The sequence below is a fragment of the Schistocerca nitens genome, chromosome 5, assembly GCF_023898315.1.
Source record: "Schistocerca nitens isolate TAMUIC-IGC-003100 chromosome 5, iqSchNite1.1, whole genome shotgun sequence".
In the NCBI taxonomy this organism is placed as follows: Eukaryota; Metazoa; Arthropoda; class Insecta; order Orthoptera; family Acrididae; genus Schistocerca; species Schistocerca nitens.
The window spans coordinates 167239684-167252221 of NC_064618.1; the positions used below are offsets into that span (position 1 = coordinate 167239684).

At 42.2% G+C, this 12538-nt stretch overlaps 1 protein-coding gene across 1 annotated transcript in view; it reads left to right on the forward strand.

Moving 5' to 3' along the window:
* The window catches only part of LOC126259156 (cytoplasmic polyadenylation element-binding protein 3-like), a 337642-nt gene that overhangs the window by 252904 nt on the left and 72200 nt on the right, over positions 1-12538 (forward strand). The window lies entirely within an intron of this gene.

Below are 12538 nucleotides of genomic sequence, written 5' to 3' on the forward strand. Positions count from 1 at the left end.
TTTATGGAACATAATTGAGAGATCAGTTCGTGCTCAAACTCCTGCACCGGCAACACTTTTATGGACGGCTATAGAGGCAGCATGGTTCAGTATTTCTGCAGGTGGCTTGAGTCATACCACGTCCAGTTGTTGCTCTACGCCACGTTAAAGGAGGTCCGACACTATATTAGGAGGTATCCCATGAGTTTTAACATCTCAGTATAGTAGGGGCACGCGCAGTCCGGAACCGTGCGACTGCTACGGTCGCAGGTTCGAATCCTGCCTCGGGCATGGATGTGTGTGATGTCCTTAGGTTAGTTAGGTTTAAGTAGTTCTAAGTTCTAGGGGACTGATGACCACAGCAGTTGAGTCCCATAGTGCTCAGAGCCTAGTAGGGGCAATTTGCGCGCCATAACTTATGCTGCCTCGACAGACAGATTTACAGTTTCTAACTTTAATACTTTTGTTGTTGTATTAACTATTAACATAATATTATACCTCTTAATGAGTAGATTATGAGAGCATTTTAAATTTTGAAATTCGGTCAGTAATTATGTGAGATACTGAAAATCAAGTCTTTGTTGCCAGTGGTGGGCGTTGTATGGGCAACCTGATTGTTTTAGCCGTTAAGTAAAATGTAGATTGTTTTTCCTGTTTCATCGCGTTTATTCATTCTACTATTTTATACCTACAAAATCAATACGTTTGAACCCCACAAGCAGCCGCAAGTCTATGACGAAGAGTACAGTGTACCAGGATCATTTGTCGCCTTCGTATTCCACTCGTTGCCACTGCTCAGAATGTATCGGTATCCTCTGGTCGAATTAGCGCTGCACAATAACTGAACTACACTTTGCTCCATTCTCTTTCTAGTATCTGCTTCCCCACAGCCAGATCTGCGTCTTCAGTCCACCTTAACCTACTACAGACAGATACTCTAATTTTCGCCATCGTATAGCCAGACACGTCAATTTACTGATATTACGTTACATTTATTTGTACTCACATTCATCTGTCATTATAGGCGCGGAGCAAGGAACAACGGGAAGTGTTTCTGCTTTTCATAACTTCCTCTACACAACCAAGTCACCTGTGGACTGCCACAGGGAGCTGCAAATGTTGTCTGCCAAATCATTTGCAGATATCGTGCAGGGGTAGAGCCTAGCCCATTTCTTTGAAGAACTGGGGAGGCTACTTTGCCTCTTTTTTTTTTTTTTTTTTTTTAGAAAACCAATATTTCTTATACAGATTATGCGCAAGACAAAGGACACCTGATTTCATTTTCAGGAGTACACAGGAATTTTTCGTTGTAATAGTAGCTGCTTCTGCACGACAAACTATTGCCTGGAGAAGATTCTGGATTCATTGAGAGCCAACGGTTTGTAGCTAATGTAAGCTAGCTAGTTATTACCATAGCTCTCTTTATAATTGTCTCAGTTCGAGATTTCAAGTCGGTTGAATGTTCGCATGCGTTTTTTCTGCTTCCCTCAGTTGCTCACAAGGGTGATAAATAATGTTTCTGATCAGCAGAGGTACCTATTTACAATTTAAGGAGCTTTTGATATTTCGCATTAATTTCCCTTTCAGTCTACAGATACGGAATATGTGAGCATAAGTCCTGATTTCACCACCGTACGTAAATTCCATACTATTCACTTTCAGCAACAGAAATCAAACGGAATAGCATACTCTTAGCTACAAGGTTCTTAAAATAAACTACTGTTAACAGACTAGGTCGCGAACACATTACAATTCTTTTAACTTTATTTCTGCTAACCCGCAGAGGGCGCAGCAAAAGATAAAAGGCCCTGCTTGCGTATCAACATGAGAGATGCTATAACACACACACCTTATAAGAACACTACAGGCAAAAATCCATATTGGGTGCGCCGGCCTTGTGGCCGAGCGGTTCTAGGCGCTTCAGTCTAGAACCGCGCGACCGCTACGGTCGCAGGTTCGAATCCTGCCTCGGGCATGGATATGTGTGATGTCCTTTGATTAGTTAGGTTTAAGTAGTTCTACGTTCTAGGGGACTGATGACCTCAGATGTTGAGTCCCATAGTGCTCAGAGCCATTTGAACCATTTGAACCATATTGGGTGCAGTCCTATGCGATGTTTCAGTGCCGGTAGGAAGTAATGCCTAGTAATAGTGGAAGAATTTGTCGCACATTCAGTTGGGTGATTGGAGACGATGAAACCATTACGATCCATTACTTATGTGGCATGTCAATGTAAACAGTATTAAAAAGCTGTCCATATCGATGCGGTTGTTACGTATATTTTTTTAATATTATGGTTTCTTTATAGCTTAGATATAACTTATAGAAACTATGTTACCCCAAGCTTTTTAATACTTTTTCAGGGTTCTCGTGCCCGTTGTAGGAGTGATAATCGCGGAAGGTGGCATAGCGGTTCCGTAAGTCGCAGGGAGGCGGGGGGGGGGGGGGGGGGACGGAGGGAGAAAGGGGATGAGAGAGAGAGAGAGAGGGAGAGAGGGGGGGTTGTGTGGGTGTGTGTTTGGGTGTGTCCATAGTACCACATTGTTTTAATGCGGCGATATCGGAGGTTGGCGGAATAAATAAGTTCCTTCACGTCGGTATAATCTGTCTGTAATTGCCATTTTGAGAAGCAGAGACACAGACATTCTTGCGGCGTTTCCGCAAGCAAACCTTTGCGTTAGCATACTGATGTTGGGCAAAGATGAATTTTGTTCAGGTTATCGTTTGTCGCGATACTGTCGTTTACAATGGGGTACCATTCTGATCTTATGGACGACGGTAGATTTCTGCATTATAAATGTTTTTTCAGGCGATATTTCACTTGAACGATTGCCACTTTTGTTCGACACAATTCTGTAACTGGATTCAGTTACGAATTCGTGTGTGTAGCTTTGAATGGCTTAAAGGTTTCATGGAGCTGATGGCCTTGCGTACGTAGCTGTATTCGAGGTAGTACAGCTCCTTTCAGTTATAGATAAAACTTCACTTCGCTACGCATAACAATTGACAGTTTTTCGAATATCTTTTACTTCTTTGACCTGAAGTAAATCGTAATTTTGGAACTGTCGCTGTCGAAATGATATTAGACCACAGTCCTATATCTCTTAAAGACGACATCAACCGCCCTACCACATGGCGGTGTCGGATCAGACACTTCTTGTTTGTTTTCGTTTGCACAGGAGACAGCGCTAGCGTGTATTATACATACAGGAGTCCGCCCCCGGTAGCTGAGTGGTCAGCACGACAGACTGTAAATCCTAAGGGCCCGGGTTCGATTCCCGGATGGGTCGGAGATTTTCTCCGATCAGGTACTGGGTATTGTGTTGTCCTAATCATCATCATTTCAACGACGCGCAAGTCGCCGAAGTGGCGTCAAATCGAAAGACTTGCACTAGGCGAGCGGTCTACCCGACGGGAGGCCCTCGTCGCACGACATTATTATTATTTATGTATACAGGGTGGTCCATTGATAGTGACCGGGCCAAATATCTCACGAAATAAGCATCAAACGAAAAAACTACAAAGAACGAAACTCGTCTAACTTGAAGGGGGAAACCAGATGGCGCTATGGTTGGAGGTTGGCAGGTTAATGTATGGTGCGGCATTATAGGAGGAAGGATAATTGGCCCCCATTTTATCGATGGCAATCTAAATGGTGCAATGTATGCTCATTTCCTATGTAATGTTCTATCGATGTTAGTGCAAGATGTTTTTTTACTGCATGACAGAATGGCGATGTACTTCCAACATAATGGATGTCCGGCACATAGCTAGCGTGCTGTTGAAGCGGTATTGAATAGCATAGTTCATGATAGGTGGATTGGTCGTCGAAGCACCATACCATGGCCCGCACGTTCACCGGATCTGACGTCCCCGGATTTCTTTCTGTGGGGAAAGTTGAAGGATGTTTACTATCGTGATCCACCGACAACGCCTGACTACATGCGTCAGCGCATTGTCAATGCATGTGCGAACATTACGGAAGGCGAACTACTCGCTGTTGAGAGGAATGTCGTAACACGTATTGCCAAATGCGTTGAGGTTGACGGACATCATTTTTAGCATTTACTGCATTAATGTGGTATTTAAAGGTAATCACGCTGTAACAGCATGCGTTCTCAGAAATGATAAGTTCACAAAGGTACATGTTTCACATTGGAACAACCGAAATAAAATGTTCAAACGTACCTATGTTTTGTATTTTAATTTAAAAAATCTACCTGTTACTAACTGTTCGTCTAAAATTGTGAGCCATATGTTTGCGACTATTACAGCGCCATCTATCACAAAGCTAAAAAAGAGGTCCAACTAAAACATAAATATTTCTTTACGTACTACACGAATATGTAATAAAAAATGGGGGTTCATATTAAAAAAAAAACGCAGATTATATCCGTTTGTCCTATGGTAGCGCCATCTAGCGGGCCAACCATAGCTCCATCTGGTTTCCCCCTTCAAGCTAGACAAGTTTCGTTCTTTGTAGTTGTTTCGTTTGACGCTTATTTCGTGAGATATTTGGTCGGGTCACGATCAATGGACCACCCTGTATAAACCAAATGAAGCTGATTTGTAAAAGGATAACTTTTTTTTAGCTAAGTGTCGTATACGAGACAGCCTTGTGACATGTGTCCAGATATGCCACTTTGTGGCAGGAAGGTTAAGGAAATACACCGAGTTGCTAGTACGTTTAATGGCGATCGATACTTCCTTACAAGACGGCTGTGTTTCGAATTGTGTTTGCAACAGTAGGGCTGAGGTGCGGAACCGGAGTGAATCGAGACCGCAGGCGTGGTATCGTGCCGGGGCAGTACACGGCAGCGGCTATCGGGCCGACAAACACAGCAGAGCAAGGCGCGAGATAACAGCTGGCCGGCCGCAGGGCCCGGGCGGCGGGCGCCGTGGCAGCGCGCCGCGCCGTTCAATCAATACCGGCTCGTCCGCGGGCCGCGCGCGCGGCTACTGCCTCTAGGGCTCACGGCCAGCCGGTCAGCTAGCCACCACACTTACCTGATTGCCGCGCCGCAACCGCACGATCTAACAGCCGCAGCACGGCCAGATACGTAGCACAATTACAGCACATCTTTCATTCTCACCCACCTCACATAGTGCGCAAATTTCACTTCGCTCGCTTCCACTTTCCAACAACGAACGCGCAGGAGAAAAATTATGGGGTCTTTCAAATACCAGCACTGTACCTAGATTACCAGGTTGCTGCATAAGTTCGTAGTGTTTTTCCAGATGTCAGAGTGTGGAAGTTTAGTTCTCTAATCTTCCTTTCTACTCTGAGCTCTTCTAAAGAGTCCAAAATGGTTTGTCTGCCAACAGTGTCATACGACCACAAAGGTAACATATTTGTTGGTACTTCGACGTAACATTAATATAGTCTTACGACAGCAAAGCATTTCAGCACACGATACTAATCAGACCATGTGTTTTCTGTTTAAATCTGTTTAAGAGAGTTTGGAATAGTACCTTGTATGTAACTGGCGGAGGCCTCTGCAGTTCTTTGGGGTCTGCTCCACCACGTTTTTACGCAAAAAAGCGGAATACGAGGTTTCTTCCAGTTCTTTTGAACTTTTCCATTTTCTCGTATTTCTGCTAAGAGTTCATAAATTCTTCTTTTGAGATTATCTTCTATTTTTAACATTTCTGCAGTTACGGCGTCCTCTCCTGGTGCTTTATTATTTTTGAATGATTGAATTCTCTTATTTCTTGAGTTGTTGGGGGATGGCCGGCCGAAGTGGCCGTGCGGTTCTAGGCGCTGCAGTCTGGAACAGAGCGACCGCTACGGTCGCAGGTTCGAATCCTGCCTCGGGCATGGATGTGTGTGATATCCTTAGGTTAGTTAGGTTTAAGTAGTTCTAAGTTCTAGGGGACTGATGGCCTCAGATGTTAAGTCCCATAGTGTTCAGAGCCATTTGAACCATTTTGATACAGGTTTTTAAAACCGAAATCTTTCAGTCGGAGGATCACAGTTCAGTAAATTTTGGAAGTAATCGCTATCATCCAGTTTTCTTTATTGTATGTTTCTAGTTCTCCACTATTTTGAGGAAAAAACAGTGTTGATGTTTTATACTTAGAAATCCCTCTGTATTTCTATTAGCCAGCTTTTGTCGTAAATGTCTTCTTCGCTGCGAACTGTATTTGAGGTTGATTTTTGTATCTTTAGGAAGGGCTTCCATCTTACAACTGTTTGATGTCAGTTTCAGTGATTCCATGCACTGATCCGCTTCTCGACGGCTTCATGGCAAGTTGTGTTCCACGATCTCTGTTCGCGTTTTTCCTGCGTGGCTGTTTTAGTCTCGTGGCTGATGCTAGTAATACAGTGAAGAGGTCTGGCCACTCCTTGGGATCTTGTTCTCGTATGTGAAGAGCGACAGCCTCCGTGTTCTTCTTCTGGCAGTCTGTATAAACTTCTGGAAGACGGTTCGCTTTTGTTCTGGATCTGTTTGGTTGGCACCTAATTTTGATTTGTGTTAACTGTTGATCCGAATCGACTACTCCCTTCCTTTCATGGACATTCTACATTTCAAGAAACATAGTCTTTGTAGAAACAGTCACATGATTAGTCTGGAAATCCCCTAATAATAGGTAAGGTGAACTCCAGGTTTTCTTTTTGCGTAGAAGTTTCGCAAACTTTGTAGATATAAGGCTCAGCGAAATCTTTTATTCGTCCGCCGATGCGCTGGATGGAATTCTACTATTGATGTGTATTTCTTCTCAGTGTCAACCTGTGAATTAAAATTACGTAATGAGATTTTCAAACAATGTTTGGGGATCTTGCTTATTGTTTTCGCTAGTATTTTACAAAAGTCTTATAATTTGTGAGGATTTTTCTTGTTATCGCTGTTAGTGGGAGCATGAGCATTTATCGAGGCGTAAGATTTGTTGTTTGATTTCACTGTAAGAAGCGAGAGTCTCTCACATGGTAATATAAAGTTGATAGAGATGAAATGGTTTTCATCACGAAAACGTTTCCTCGATTGCTATGATTTGAATGAATCATAAATAAACAACAGATGGACTACAAATAACAGAGACTTTAGTCATCAGCAACCTATTCTCATTCACTACTTACAACAGTCTGCCAACGCTGGGATAACTTACCGATGCCGCGATTGTAGAAACCACGTGGTTTTGAGGCGAATAAGGCGTCCAGCAATGTTGGGAGCGCATTTTCATCAGGAAACTAAGTTTCTTGAAAGTTGTTCGGTAGAGAGATCGGAAAAGGCGAAAATCTAAGGGCGCAAGATCGGTTGAATAACGTGCTTTTGAGTGCGCTGACAAGGTTCATTATCGATTACTGCGTTTAAACAGTCTTCATCAAACCCCGAGGGTCTTCCTGAACGTAGAGAGCCATTAATGTCAAAACGATTGTCGTTAAAACGAGACAACCATTTTCTTGCTGTGGTCTGTCCAATGACATTATCCCCATACACAGCGCAAAGTTTTTCGTTGCTTCCGCTGCTGTCATCCCTCTATTGAAATCGAACAGAAGAATATGTCGCAAATGTTCCGAACTCTCCATTGGCGCTCCGTTTCCTAGCCTCCCAGCTCCACTCACTATCTCTAAATGACGATACGTAAACTTTACAGCAACAGCGAACTACAAACACAAAGTAAACACGTAGCAGCCGCAATACCAACATGCTAAGAACTTACGCACCTAACTAATAACACAAAAGTTGTAATAACTTCTTTCAATTGTTCAAATGTGTGTGAATTTCTAAGGGACCAAACTGCTGAAGTCATCGGTCCCTAGACTTACACACTACTCAAACTAACTTATGCGAAGAACAAAACACACACCCATACCTGAGGGAGGACTCGAACTTCCGACGGGAGAATAACTTCTTTACTAACTGGTATGGATCATTCAAATTGCACATGTCGCTGAAATAACTGTGTGAGTCTCTCTAATACTTACTTACTCGGCTTATTTTCTATCAAAAGCGAAGCGCAAATCGCTCTTCTCAGTTCTCGATTTCTCTCATTGTACTTTTTATCTTTAATACTGGTTCTCTCCATCTCTTAATTCACTTTATACAATATTCTCGTGAACGTTCTCGTTTTGTCTCCTTTAGCCTTACGTAGTTCTCGATCAGTTTGCCGACCTTTCTCGCCAAGGAAGAACTGACAGCGCTTTGCTGCTAAGTGAAATCCACCATTCACATGCAATGGGGAAAAATACTTGAAGAAATGCGAAGAGGAAGGGTCACTTGAACTAAGCATGCAACTTGAACGACCTGAGTAAGATAAAATCAGTTACTTTTCCAGCACTTCCTGCAGAACTCTCGTACATCATATACTAGCGTAGCGCCCGCTCCTTCGCTCGCAATTTGCGTAGTAATTACAAGAAAAATAATTTTGTAAACATGTCCTAGACATACTGAAATATTAATTTATTAAAGAGCCGTTGCTTTTTCTATGCAATTCTGACAAAGGCGATTTGTCTTGGTGACTGTTAGACATAAGGTCTATAGCTTTGCTTCCTCCGCTTTTTTTTTTTTTTTTCGAAGTTCGAGGCTTTATTGTGAAAACAGAAAAAATTGCTATTCAAGGTATTGGTCATCTCACATCTTTCGCGCAGCATACGAATTCCGGAGCCAAAGAATTGGGCGTTTTTTGAGGACATCCAGGAATCGAGCCAATTTTGTTCGTGTTGATTCGATCTGAGATGCTAGTCAGCTGGGCCGTGTGTCACTGATCGAAAAAGGAGGTACTCAGAGGAAGCGTCACTTACTCTAAACATGTAACTTGAACGACCTTGCGTAAGATAAATACAGTTACTTTTCCTGTACTTCCCACAGATCTTTCGTACATTATATACAATCTTTGAACTGAAGAAGAATGCGGCGGTTGCGGTAGGAATTCCCATTTCAACGTTTCCAACTATGTTTTGACGGCATTGCGACATTTTGTCGTGCTGCAAAACCACCTTTTCGTATCTGTCGCTGTATTGTAGCCGTTTGTCTTTCACTGCTCGGCGCAAAGGCACCAGCTGCTTTCGATAACGATCTCCTGTGATTGTTTCCGCCAGTTTCAATAGCTTCGAAAACCTTCTCTCTTCCACCGCCAATGCCTGTCGTCGACGTTCAAATCACCTTTCTTAGAGCGTTGAAACCATTCTTTGCAAGTTTTCTTACCATAAATCTTACCCAGTGTTTTACGACCATCAGCCGCAGATTTTTTAATATTAAAGCAGAAAATTAAAGGTTGTCGCAAAAGACGGGAATTGTACTCGTCCATTTGACATATTCAGTCGAGAAAAATGATGCAATCACACATCGTGTAATATTTTGATGGCGTTATATTTACAAATGCCTAACCTTATTGTGCGAAGTTTATGACCTAACACATACACCATCACTTACCGCTACTACCATCTTTGCAAAACGGTGGATGCGAAATTGTAGACCTAACAGCTTTCTTTGATTTACTCGACAAATTGCAGCACATACTAAATTATTCACCCTAATTAAGGCCTTAGAAGCATGGTTCAAAATGGTTCAAATGGCTCTGAGCACTATGGGACTTAACATCTATGGTCATCAGTCCCCTAGAACTCAGAACTAATTAAACCTAAGTAACCTAAGGACATCACACAACATCCAGTCATCACGAGGCAGGGAAAATCCCTGACCCCGCCGGGAATCGAACCCGGGAACCCGGGCGTGGGAAGCGAGAACGCTACCGCACGACCACGAGCTGCGGACTTAGAAGCATGGTTTTTTCCGAATGCACATCTGACCGAAAATCGATTTTGCTATCTGGAGTGGCAGGTTTTTGTTTACTCTCCCTTTTGAGTTCTTATGGTGATATTTCAATAGAAACTAACATATTTCTTTATTTGTAGCTGAAACACCAAATACCAGTTTTCATAGATTTTGCTTGAAAATGGTTTTAATATAACGAAATGTTTCGTAAAAATTTTCATCCCCTATTTCACCACCTTCGGCATGAATTTCCAAAAACACTGAAACACCTGTATCTTTATTTCTAGCCAAGAGGCCGAATATAAATTTTCATAGATCTAGCTTTAAAAATGCTTTCACAGTTAAATGTTTCTTAGAAATTTTCATCTCGTATTTCAGCCCCCTAAAAAAATGGTTCAAATGGCTCTGAGCACTATGGGACTCAACTGCTGAGGTCATTAGTCCCCTAGAACTTAGAACTAGTTAAACCTAACTAACCTAAGGACATCACAAACATCCATGCCCGAGGCAGGATTCGAACCTGCGACCGTAGCGGTCTTGCGGTTCCAGACTGCAGCGCCGTTAACCGCACGGCCACTTCGGCCGGCTCAGCCCCTTAGGGGCTGAATTTCCAGAAGCATTGAAATATGTATTTTTTAATTTCTAACAGAGAAGTCCAATAGAAATAGGTGTAAAAATACTTTAGTAGTTCTTTAATAATGATTTATTATTTAAACTTACATCCCCTAAGGCAGCCCCTTAGAAGCGAAATTTCGAGAAATCCCTTCTTAAGCGGTGTATAAGATCAACAGCCTCGCCAAATTCCCTGTTTCTGTCCTCAGCTGTTTGGGCTGGGCGATGACGAGTCAGTGAAGACAGTTCCTTTTGTGTGCAGAGATTAGTTCAATAATGTAAGAAAACACTTAGCTTTCTGTCCCTAAACCGTTTGGAAAATGAATTAGGAGTCAGACGTTCCTTGTTCGTCACGGGCAGTAACAATTAGGGTAATCTGCTGCTCATCATTCAGCAGCTTGAGAAAGCCAGTTAACACATTTATCCATTTTTGTCTCAGTTCAGAAGGAATGAATGAAGAATAGGAGCAACCTAGAACAGGTAGCTAGAAATGTATTAGGAATTGGTTAGATTGGTCGTTAAAGATCGCTCGCTTTTACGAGAGACTGCCTATGAGTTGAAAAGTATCGCGAAGTTATTTTTTTTTGTCTCCAATTGCAAATATAAAGTCCTCGCATGAGGTAGGAGATGTTCTGGATACGAAAAGAATACGGAGCTAAAGCCGGTCTAAAATTTCAGCGACTTTGTTGCTACAAGAAACTCAAAGACAGACTAATACATGTTCACAGTTCGTGAATGAAATGTAGTATCTAAAAGGGAAGTAACGGCGGATCAGACGCTGTAATATTTCAAATCAAAAGTACCCTAACATAATATTTCTGGAGGACGCTTGCAATACTGTTACTGATGCGAATACTAAATCTCTTATAATTAATTACAGAATGTTAGCATACACGTATTATAGCTATGTGACGTCTCACTAATTAGTTAAGGTGATTCCCCATTGTGTAGTTGCGTCTCGTGGAACATTTTTAATTCCATTATCATCAATTCGGTTATTTTTTGTCCGTCTGAAATGTATAAATCCAGTATTCTGGAACTGTAATTGTCGTTACGTGTCTCTCATTTCTTGATTTAGTGGACTTACAAGAAGAATATAAACTGCAGATCCAAAAATTTTCTATATTCGCTATACATTTATATTAGAATTGAGATTCCATCCAAATTTCGTTCTAGTTAGTCCAGTAATTTGTCCGTACAAAGCCTTAAAAATCATGAACACTCTAGTGTCCGAATGCTTTCTGCGTAGCATTCAGGAGTGATTATATTTTGTTTGATTTTACGTTTTCTAAAGTCTTTGACTTTCGCTTAGTGAACGGACAGGATTTGAAATCTCTTTTTCGTCTGGTTGTTAGCACAGTGACGGAAAGTGAAAATAGAATAAATTTATTCGCGGTTGTGAATACGAAGAACCATCAGCAGTATAAGAGAATTGCAGCAATGAAAATGTGTGCCGGACTGGGACTCGAATCCGGATTTCCCAATTTACTCCGGCGGTCACCTTAGTCTTATTGATTATCCGTGCGCGACTCACGGCCACACTAAAACTTCCATAATTATGTCGTGGTCCCTGTGTCACAACCTGTTCTCGTACACACATTATGTAATTCCCGTACAGAGGAACATTACATTGTTCTTCTTAACAACACAGGCACTGCAATTTCGCATCGAAAGTGAAAACGTCTGTTTGTTAGAATATGTTTTTAACCAGCTCTTAAAGTGTGGTAGGTCGGTATCCCTCGGAAAGCCTAATACGATGTCGGAATCTGTCATTTTTGACTGGAGTGAAACGCACTGTATGACTGTTTTTCTCTAAATCTCGAAACAACTTTATCGTGGCTCTGCGTGGATCAACGTCTTCCTCCAAACAGCGTCCCATCTGTTGCAGATACTGTATTCTTAAATCATCCTCTCATCGAATAACGCCTTCGACATCGTAGTGTATCACTAGCATTTCTACCGACTGATGTAATGTGACGTCTGAATAACGCGACTAGTTCAGTCGTTTAAATATTGTGCACAAAATAGAAACAACCGAAGCACTTAATTAAGCATCTCAACTGTTCTCTAACGCTGCCCTGCTTGCCAGGTGCGTTCTAATCATGAGCGCCGCGGCACTTGCCTGCCTCTCCCGTCTGACACAGCCGTACACGACGTCCTGCCGAAGCATTTATAAGCTTTCTGATTTACGACCGTTGTCTGCGGACGCTCTGATATAAACACTCCAATTG